The sequence below is a fragment of the Charadrius vociferus genome, unplaced genomic scaffold, assembly GCF_000708025.1.
Source record: "Charadrius vociferus isolate BGI_N301 unplaced genomic scaffold, ASM70802v2 scaffold82, whole genome shotgun sequence".
NCBI classification, from domain to species: Eukaryota; Metazoa; Chordata; class Aves; order Charadriiformes; family Charadriidae; genus Charadrius; species Charadrius vociferus.
In genome coordinates this window covers 944,981-956,322 of record NW_009647401.1, presented here as the reverse complement: position 1 = coordinate 956,322, position 11,342 = coordinate 944,981, and positions in this window count along the sequence as shown.

Here is an 11,342-nt window from a genome sequence, read left to right as displayed (position 1 = left end):
TCTACTTGCTTCCAGCAATGCTTTTAATGCAGCTGCTCTTGCTCTATCTAATATGTTTAGTTACAGTAGCCATGAAAACCTCAAAATGGGTATAAGGTTTTGCAGCTTCAGCATATTACAAGTTTAGCAGTGTCTGGGAATGATGAGCCATCTATTTAATCTTTATGATAGTACACAAAGTGCCGGAGTCTAACATCAGAAAACTCTTTTGTCGGGTCAAACATTACTATTTTTGTTAATATTTTTAAACCCAAGGAAACTGAATAGCGTATCACAATTTTTGTACTGCTTTAAGAATAGTAGATGATGGAATATTTTGCTTCACTTAAATGTTTATGATTAAAAACTATGTTTCCTAATGGGGCTTTTGCCCGAGTAAGCCAGATCAAGTTCAGAATTAATAGTTATTTCTTTCTTGTACTTTCCAGCACCCCACAGAAGTCAGGACAGACGTGCAAGCTCAAGTAAAACACAAAAAGAAGACATTTTACAGGGGATTATCAGATAAACTAATCTTCTCTGATTTGATATCCATCTCAATATCCAGCGCTGATTAAAAGCTCTCAGGAATTCTAGCAGAGCCCTAAAATTGAGATTTTTTTAGACCTCAGCCCCAGCACTAAGAACATCCGATTACCAATTCTTTACACATCTTAAGGGAAAGACAGAGAGAGAAATGGAAAGACAATTAATGCACCGAGATTTACTGAAAATGTAAGCTGTTTAAATTTAACTTCATTAAAACACTTTTGCAAAACATTTTGTTTTGCGATTATCTCCTTCCTCTATCTTTATAGAGAAAAAAGTCACAAAATGAAAAGAATACAAGGAAATCCAATTATCTCATGGCTCTGTACCATTTGCTTTGAAAACAAGAACATTTACCCAACTCCAAATGGACTATTAGTTAAAATTTGAAAAACTCTGGATCAACAAACCTACTAGTCCACCTGCGATGAAATGGAAAATGAGTGAGAAAAATTCAGGTCAACACAAAACCCTTCCTTTTGCTTTGGAACAATCTAATCCAACAAAATTGATGTTTGCAAGTATAGGATTATATGCTTTTTTAAAAAAGAGAATTAAACTTACCCAAACAAATTAGAGCAGGAAAATATTTTAAGAAAGACAGAATGCTTGAAAGCTTTGAAACTGGCTTTATGCTACAAGCTACAATGTGAATGTGAGATCAATCAAAATAGCAGAAAGGTAAATTGCGTCACAGTTACGGTAAGATGAAAGAAATTCAGAACATAGCTTACTCTGCTGTAATTAATGTTTTGCTATGTCTAGACCATCCTTCCACCATTTCTTTTCTATATGCCATGCATATTTTACTTAAACAATTGCAGTCTAGACCCATCTTTAAAATGCTGTGTTTGGGAAAATGCCACTTAATAAATCCAAAAGCTGACTTAGGCACTTCTCTCTTTTAGGAGCCGAGGCTTGAAAGCACTGGCCTTTTACTGCAGTCTCTCAATATGTGTAGGACAAGCTCCTCGCATTTCTTCTCACAACAGACAATGTTCTTTGCACTCATAGTATCTAGAAAGTGAAAAAAAATCACTAAATTCTTTTTAATGTAAACATTTAGATAACCAGGTGTTAATATGAAATATTTACCAGCAAGATCCTCCAAATGAATCAGAAAATACAATGCTATATAATCTAACCAACCTAAAATTTAACATACAATTGAAACCTAGTGTGTTCAGTATAACAATCTGGTAAAAATGGGTCTGATAGGAAATTAAGAAACAATGCTTTAATCAGTTCTTCTTTACAGAATCATAAGACTCCTCCAGATATTCTGGCTCCATAACAAAACAGAACCAGGGCAGCATGGAACTGTATTTAATAGAGGGGATGTAAAATAAAATTCACCTCTATGTAAATGAACACAAGACAGCTTCCAGCACCTCTTACTGAAACCAAATTAATTTTTCCTTTCTTGGCTTCATAAGAGCAACTGCACCTCCCCACAGCTAGCACAATTAAGTCATATTCCTCAGAGGAAGGATGAGAAATAGATTCCAATGGGACTCACCTCTCTTCTAGACCGTACCTTGCTTTAATTATGATTCAATTCAAAAGCATGTCCAAATAATGTATCTTTGCAAAATTGAGATGTTTTACTCACTACAAAGGACTGTAAAATATGACACTTGAAAAATTCACTCATATCAGGAGATGAAAGGTTGGAAGTGCGGGAGTCGGGGTAAAGTCAGTCATCCTTTCCACTGAGTTTGCAATGATTCTGACTTGGACACATTCCAGATTTTCTTAATAATGTTAAATAATAACATGGAATAACACTCTTGCCCTCATAAATGAGCAGTCATCACAGTTTGAAATTTAGAAAAACCAAACAAACCTGGTCAAGACTTTTTGGAGGGGGAAAAGACATAATCTCTGCTGCTTCACCTAAAAAGGTGAGGAACGAAAGGGGAACTATGCAGACTGTCCAGCCTAATGTTTCTGGAGTAGATAAGGGAAGTTTTGAACCTGTTCTACCGTATTCTGGATGTCAATTGGACTTAAAACACCATTCAGCAGATGAGAGTAGCTACAGCAACAGCAGCTCATACCTCACCCTGTGCTAGGACCTCTGATGCAGGAAAGCAACATGAGATGGCACAGACCTGGATGTCTCTCATGACCAGAATTTAATTCTTTTTGTTGACGGAGTGACATACAAGAGCCTAAGTGAACTAGAGAAACAGATCAATTATCTTTGCATTTGCTGTGTATAGCAGAGAGCCTTTGGGACTCAAGAATCTTCATTGAACTCCGCTCTTGCTCTTCTTTCAGTTCAGAAGGTTTTTACAGTTCTCAGCTATGAGAATGAAAACACAGGACTTGGGATCTGAGGCTGTATCTTCCCAGGACTGACTGTCAGTGGGCTGGCTACACACCTCCTCTTATACATACATGTAGAAGAGTACCCATACACATATATGTTAGCACATATGTGTGTGCGTGAAAATTTCACTTTCTCTCCCATATAGGTTACAATATTGAAATATTCTGGAAGAATTCTTCAGCACTGTTTCTTGGTAGAAAGAGTTCTCTAAATATTTTGCTCTTGGAAATTTATGGAGTTAAAGATTGTCATTTTAACACACACTGAGACCAAATTGGTTGAAAAAGTCATGCACTAAACCCTTATCAAATCATGGATGTATACTGCTGAAAAATTGGCTGTATAAAATCCTAGGAAATTCCAAAAAAGATTTTTTCCCCTTGGCATTAACTTAAGTAGCTTATTTTATATGGCTTATGATACACTATCATAAAATACAGTGCACACTTTTAAAATGCATTAATTTTGCTTTACGTAAGAGAACCATGCAATCTTGGACAAATTGGTATAAAAATACTTAATAACACTTAACTTTCTGATGATTTATGCTTTTTGAGGAATCCAGCAAAATAAGGAGGGGACCCAAGTGTAGACTATGTCGTTTTCAATTTATTAACAAGCAGGAAGCAAGAGAAAAAGGATTATATGTTCTCCTTCCCCCAGCCTCTTTCAGGAAGGCAAACTCCCAAAATGGCTGGAAAAGTTCCAGAAGAGGAGATGAGTTTTATGTCTCTCTGAATTTGGGATAAATCAACGGGCAGGGCTCTGTGCCAAAAAGGTGTTGGCTGCCATCATGGCTGTACCCAATGTGGGCTCAGAAGAACAGGAAAGTGTTTCTATTTATTTTCAGTTGTTTTCTTACTCCTTCTTCTTTTGAAGAAATTCTTATAAAAACGTTTATCTTGTCATCATGTGTAAATTATGTAGTATATTTTCAGTATTAGAGGGTTATGTCCACCCCACTGTGGGTTATATATCAAGATTCCTGCAGCTGTTCTGAAAAGTCTTTTACTCTGAAGATACTCCAAAGTTCTGGTTGACTTGAATTTGGAATAAGGATTTTGCCATTATATGCTTTATGAGAGGGAGACTGGTAAATGTCTGGACTTTGGAACTCACTTTGTGATATTTGGACTGCACATACACATCATGTGGTGAATTAGCATGTGGTGTTCTTATGCAAACAATAAAAACAAAACAAAGAAAGAATTAAAAGTGCATTTAAGAAAATGAGTTTCAGCATATGACTAAAACAATCCCATAATAGCAACAACTTTGCGGTAAAGGTACATACTTGCCAAAAATATCTGCTAGTGTGGAAGCCTAGTATTCAAAACCCTCAATTTAGCAGTAGTACAGACGCTGTTACTTAGTTAACATTGAATATCACAGAAAAATTAAGTGAAGTCTGGAGGCTGCGCTTCAGAGCAAGATGCAGTAGTCAAACCTATTGCGGCAAAATCTTGCTCCCACTTTCTGCACTTGGTATGACTTTGGATTTACACCAGTCTAAACGGGGAAAATATAGCCCAGAATTTACCTACAAATTAAGAAAGATGTTAACAATCCTAAAAAATAAAAATGATGGACCTTAGAGAAAGTTCACCTGAAAAAGTCTTTATCTCAGCTAATTGATAATTTCCCTTCAGCAACTGCAACGCCCAATCAGCTGAGCCCCTAAGAAAATCTAATGCTTAAAGGCAGTGACAAGAACGGTTATTATTACTGAAGACAAGATACACGATTCTACACTTTTTAATACTGATCTCTTAAATGTTAACAACTTCTGTTATTTACCTCAATTGAACTAAGATTTGAATCCTACTGCAGAACAGAGAACAGATAAACAGAGAAAGTAGCTTGTCTGTCTAAATCATAACTGAGGGCATGGTATTGTAAAGAAGTTATTGTCTGCAAATTTTTAGTAGTTGGCTTCTTTTCAGATCAAAGGGCTTCAGTTCTTAGAACCACTTATATTGGAGATTACAACTGTTCTTCCTGGACTTTTCCTACTGTGAAGCGTTTTCCCCAATGCACTTGGTCAAATCTTTCATCTACTACTTATGTTCTGTACAAATATGGTATTTCACTACAACAAAAAAAACCCCAAACAATTGAACTTCAGCAAGGCCGTGTTATTTATTACACTTACATAGTTCTGCAGCTAGAACCGATCAAGTACAGTGAAATATTTTCCAAAAATGTTAATTCAGATTTTTTTAAGAGAGAGAGATATATATACTTCAGTGTAGCTTTTCCTAAGTTAATGAAATTAAGTTTATCACCAGGAATATGGATTTAAGCAATTTAAGCACACTTCAGAAAGTGTTTACTGAAAGGCATGTTTACATCTGTCTTCTACGAGCTTCCAGCTAAGAATTATTACATATGTTCAATCAGGACAAAGAAACATAACATGCAAACTAACTGGCTGATTACAGGCCGTTGCCTTTCAAATGGCAATCAGCGAAAACAGACGGCCGATCAGTGAGCTAAAAACCAAGACTCACTAAGAATATTCAGCAAACACCACACTTGAAGAAGCTGAATTATTCATCAACAATTCATAGCAAAGAAGGAAAATTTAGTGAATTATCTGCTCAAAAATGTTTTAGAGTACTGCAAGCTGTAAGAAAACATTTAGATAAGATACATTTGCTGTTGAAAAGAAATGTAATTAAAATGGATGGTTAATGAAAAGAATTTCAGAGATACTACAAAACTTGATCAATCAGCACAGTCTTATAGGGTAACAAAATCTTATTTCTTATCGGAGAAACCAAAAAAAGATAACTAAAACTGAAAAATATGGAAACAAGATAAAAATTATTTTTTTAGTTGCCTAGGGTGCCTTCCTCTGTTATCTTGCTCTTCTACTCAAGGGATATATTGTAATGTATATGAGTCAACAATTGTAGCACATGTTTGAATAATAGATTACTGTGACCTAATAAAGATAATTTAAACAATTTTTGGCAAGTTTCAATAGATTCAGTGTTGGATTCTTTTTTTTTTCCCCTCTTAATAATAAGGAATATTTTCAAACAAGGACTCACACACAAAATCACAACAGGATTTTCAAATCCAAAGATTCAAAAAACATGTAATTCGCAAGATTTAAGCATGGCTAATAAAATTTTTGGTTGACTCATTTACATGAGCTCTTTATTTTTAGAAAACTGTATTTACAGTTTTTGGTCAATGTTTCAAATTTATCACCAAGCAACTGTGTTGGAAAAAGATTATAACTAGAAAAACATATATACGATAATACAAATGCTGTAAGATACAAGAAGCCTATCACAGCAGAGTTATAGGATTGTCTGTGACGGAGGGTTAGAACTATAGCCTATTTGTCTAGTGCTAGAGCTTGAATTAGTTCCTCTACTAGTTTCATATAAGCTCAAGCAAAACTGGAGAAAGAAGACATTAAACTAGTGTAAAGGTACACTTTCAAACAGGTTTAGGAAGTTTGAAAACTTTTGTTAGATCTCCAAAGTTAACAAGAAAGGGAGAATCTCGCTTCCTGCTATAAGGGAAATACAATCTCCCCACCAGTCTAATCTTCCATAAGAAGCAGAATTGGATTGCGTCTTTTATCAACTCCGTCTTAGACTTGAAATTTGAGGTATGGGTACATATATGAATTAAAAAACACTGGAAATGGAGACCAAATTTGACACTAGAATTCAGGAACATTCCCATGCTGGCTGTTCCACTTACATGCTGAACAACTCTCAGAGAAAATGTTTTGATGTGTTTCTTTATATATACTCAAGAATGTCCTCCTCCAACAGTTCACATGTCTCTGGTGTAGATTAGTTATGGACCTTTCACGCTGATGAGGTAATCCCCTTAATGTACTATACACCATAGGATATCCTCCTCCTCTGTTTCATGTTCTGACATTGCTAAAGGTCAGGGAAGTGTTTCATGTGGTGCTAGACCCTATTTAAATGGGAAATTACAAGAACAGACCAGAAGTTATTTTTCTCTGCATTTCCAGGACAGTACAAGAAGCCTAGGTAAAAAAGGATTGCCAGTGCATCTTGTATTAAAAGTACAGTCATAGCTTTGCTCAAAAATTGATATTAACCTCTAAAGATTTATTTCCAATATAGTGATTGGTAACACAGTGGTACTGATATAGTAAGATGAGATCCATACTGTAACTGCCAAGAAGTTTACTCATAGAAAATGTAGACTTCACATCAAACAGTTACAACATAAAAATAATTTATGTTGAATGCAAAAATTACTACTCTAAACACATGACTTTTATTAAAAGTATACTTCCTCTGTAACAGAGGCATGTAAGAATTAAATTAACCCAGAAATAAAGATATTTTGTTACACAAATTATGTTTTAAACATGGTCCACATTTCTTTTCAAGAGGGATGCAGACAGGAATTAAACTTACTAAGCTCAAAAAATATTATACATAAGCTTTTTAACAAACATAATTTTACATGGATTTTGCAAGAGGAAACTTGAAAAAACTTGGTATTTCAAAAGTGTTTCTTTATTATTAGGAGTATTTTGCTTGTTTGTGCAATAACTTCAAGTTAGTTTCTTAACAAACTGATGTTAGTACAATTTATAAAGTCCCAGTTTTGCTATAGTTTTAAACATTCAGCTTTTAATTTTTAGAAGTTTTCTCAAAAGAATATGTAGTCCTCAGAGAAAAAAAAAATAAAGAAAAAGAAACAAGATGTTTTTCAATCAGTAATTAACACACTTAAAAAGAAACTAAAATATCTTTGTTCATATTTACATTGGTTCTGATGCTTTCTTCTTTTTGCTGATAAGCTGGGGGGGGGGGAAGCTTTTTTCTTTGAGGGTGGGAAAGCATCTCCACAATTTTTAAGCAAAAGCAACAGCATTGCTAACAAAAGTTCGTCTTGTGAATTGTCTCCCAAAAGGACCATCTAAGTTTGGTTTAGAACATGAAGTATTTGTTTCACCTACTCTCTTCACTATTTAAAGCCTAGTACTTGTTTGTATTATTGCTTAAGTTCCAGTATAAATGTTCTGCGATGCTGCAACCATCCTCTCCTCTCCCTCTCCTCCCTTTAGCACTGAAGTTAGGGGTTGGAAAAAGAGGAACAGAAAATACTGGGAAGAAACTTTGCTTAGTCTTCAAAAATTAAGAATATTAGGAATGTTATGGAAACTGGAAGACTTCTCTGGGAGATGACTCATAATTGGATTGTCGTGCTTGAATAAAGGAATATGATATCAAATACTTAGGAAAAAAAAAATTTAAATATCGATTAGCCACTGTAGTTAGCAAAAAAACCAACCCAAACAAATCAAAACAAAACAATCAATCAAAAATCCTGAACAAAAGTTTAAAATAATTTAACAAAAATCCTCTCAATTCTCAACTGGAGATGATGTTTTAGTCTGATGTTTTAAATTGATGGGCTCTTCAGAGAATAAAACACAGCCCCAGGTAGTCTAAGTTCCATTTACATTAGAAAATAGCTAGAGTTTCTGAACTGTAAAAAAAAAAAAAAATATCTAAATTTCTTAAAAGTTGTATACATAAAATCCTGTATGTGCAAAGAAGGTTTTCACGCGTCAGAACAAATGATTTAAACTATGGTTAGTAAAGACAAAATAATACCTTCTTGGTAAATCACCAAATTTGTAAGACATCATTTTAGAGATACACAGCCTTCTGCTTCACCAGGAACTTCACAAAAAAAAGAGACATTAGAAGAGTTTTCCTTAGAAGAAAGGCGTATCCAGCTTATCCCATCCTCTCCCCTTGTGAGTGAAAGTGGGCAAGAAAGAAATAGGAAAAAACCCATGTTAGCAGAAATATCCAAGGTACAATTCAGGTCAATACATGAACGTTTGTTTTGGAGAAGTTCAGTGTAATTAAGCATCCATCCTACCCAAGTAAAGATGATTTGGAAAGGTGTTTTCTTTTTATTTCCAGGAAAACCTTGCAAAAGATGCTAGGTTCAGGAAAATAATATGCCAAAGTAAAACTGCTGTGCTTGCACTCATCCTGTGTTTTTAATATTGCCTATTCTTCCACTCTTGGCTATAGCTGCGCTGCCAGCTAGCTGTGTAGCAAATCAGAAAAGTTCAACCTAAGGCACGGTAGCGTGAACAATTAACAATAGAATTTCTTTGTGTTTGTAGGTATAAAATTATAGTAAAATTAACGCCTTCTCAAGCCAGTAAGTTGAGACTTAGCTTCAAAAACTGCAGTCAACAAAAAGTATCATTAAACCCTAGGTCCTGCTTTCACAACCTCACGATGTTTGTGTTTATGCTATGTATATACAGAAATATTAAAGTGAACAGGGAAAAGTAAGCAATAGTATTTCAGAAATCTTGTGTAAGGGCTACTAGCTCCTATGCTTGGTTACTGCCTGAAGACTAATGTTTTGGGGGAACATTTAGTATGTGAATTTTACTCACGATTTAGAATAAACTAAAGCAAATTAATTAGAATATTCTACATTAATGTCCATAAAAGCACAGGAAAAATCCACAGGAAAGGTTAACGAAAGCTAGAAAATTCTCCAGGGCAGACCTACTATAGAATCATGTGGAAAGACAGCAAGGCCGTTCCAGGACTGATGTCCAAAGAAACTTCCCCAGGATGTTACAGAAACAGCAGTATATCTCTCGAGGCCTGGATATTTGCCCAAAGCAGGTCCTTACATCACACACCCATGGCTAGCGGCAGAGGTGCACGCCACAGAGCTACAATAGCTGAGACCAAGGCAAGTGCCATACCCTGCCTTAAAATTGAAGCTTTTTCCTGCACAGGTATCTTCTGGGACAACGGACTCAAACTAATTTCAGATGATTTGTCTGCAAGACGTTGTATAAATCTGAAATAATTCCAGTGATGGGGCTAGACTGTTTTTTTCCTATTTGGAAACGTTAGCCAACTGTTACTTCTCTCCTTCTCATTTTATAAACTTCAGACAAAGAGAGGAAAAGAAAGCTTCACCTAGCTGTTGATGGCTCCTTTGAAGCTTTTGCCTTAAATTCTCTTGAACTCAGTATACATTTCAAACCCAACACACTGCTGAAGGATTTTTGTACTAACTACAGTGCCTGTTCGTCAAGTTAACCATCTTTGGTAACTTTCCCTGCTTTGCACTGAAAAGCAAACACCACCCCTGCATCCCCCACCCTGAAAAAAAAAAAAACAACAAAAAAAACCACCAACAGAATCGCCCCATCCCCTCAAGTGGTGGCGAAAATGGATTCTCATTCTTAATTCTGCAGCCACTTGTATATATACACACACACTTACTAATCTATGACAAACATCTATAGTGAATAATCTGTTGGTCATTTAAATGAAAAATGCATTATTGCCCAAGTTCACATACAGAATATTAATGTGCATTCAAAGTAAATTGGTAGTTAATCTATTCTTTTGGCAGTAGTGGACTTTTAAATGTTGTTGCTGCAGAAAAATAAGACTTCACTATGCTCTCCAGTCTTATCTAGGAAAGGAAAGGCAAACTAACAATGGGGAAAACAAAATCAAGATGAGTTACTGAGAAGCAGGTAAGTTACTGTAGATATACTGTTGGTATTTTGCAAAATTTTAGTAATTATGAAAAAGTGTCCTTTAAAGCTCTTAGACCAAGCAAGATGAAGTTCTTTTGTCCACTTCTGATCTGAATTTTCAAGGTTTATTCCTATGAATTTGTGGAAAAAACTTCTAGAATAGGCAACAGGAAAAGTATTGTCAAAATTAATTACCATGTGGAGCTCTGATGACAATTTAGGAAGATATCCCACATCCCAGAAAACATTAGTTAAGTTGAAGTTAAGGTTGAACAGACACAGCACTAACTTCATTGGAAAAAATTTTAGAAGAGCATTGTTCCTTAGACTATATGAAAACTACTGCCCTCCTCCCCCAAACCCCAGCCCTTGAAATTTGGAAAGTGCAGGAATCCACACAAACTTCAGCATGAAAAACAAATTGTGAAACTACAGAAACACAGTTAAAGGTTCGCCAGACAATCATTTACTATGCCGTGCATTTACCTTTACCTTTTCCATACTGCTCCCCCCCGGCCCTTTTTTTTTTTTCTTCTTAAATTAGGGTTGGTCTGTCTTTAAATCATTTTTAATTGCTAGCCAACCTCCAGAAATCACTATTATTTTAACAGCTGAGGAACTTTGGAAACAGCATTGTACACACATAATTTTCTCTGAAGAGTGAAAACAAACTAAAGAATAAAGAATTTAGACATGTTTAAATGTAGCCCACCATCAGTATGTTAACTTTAGCTTTTACCCTGTGAGTACCCTCCAACAGCTAGGACTAGAGGCTTGCTTGTACTAGGATTTCAGCTACGCAATGGAATTTTAAAAACTGGCTTACACGTTACTTAAATGTTTTCCTCTATCTGGTTTATTTATAAAACTTGCACAAATCTCATTAAAACTGATTTCAATTATATAATCTAATCTGTGGGTGTACTT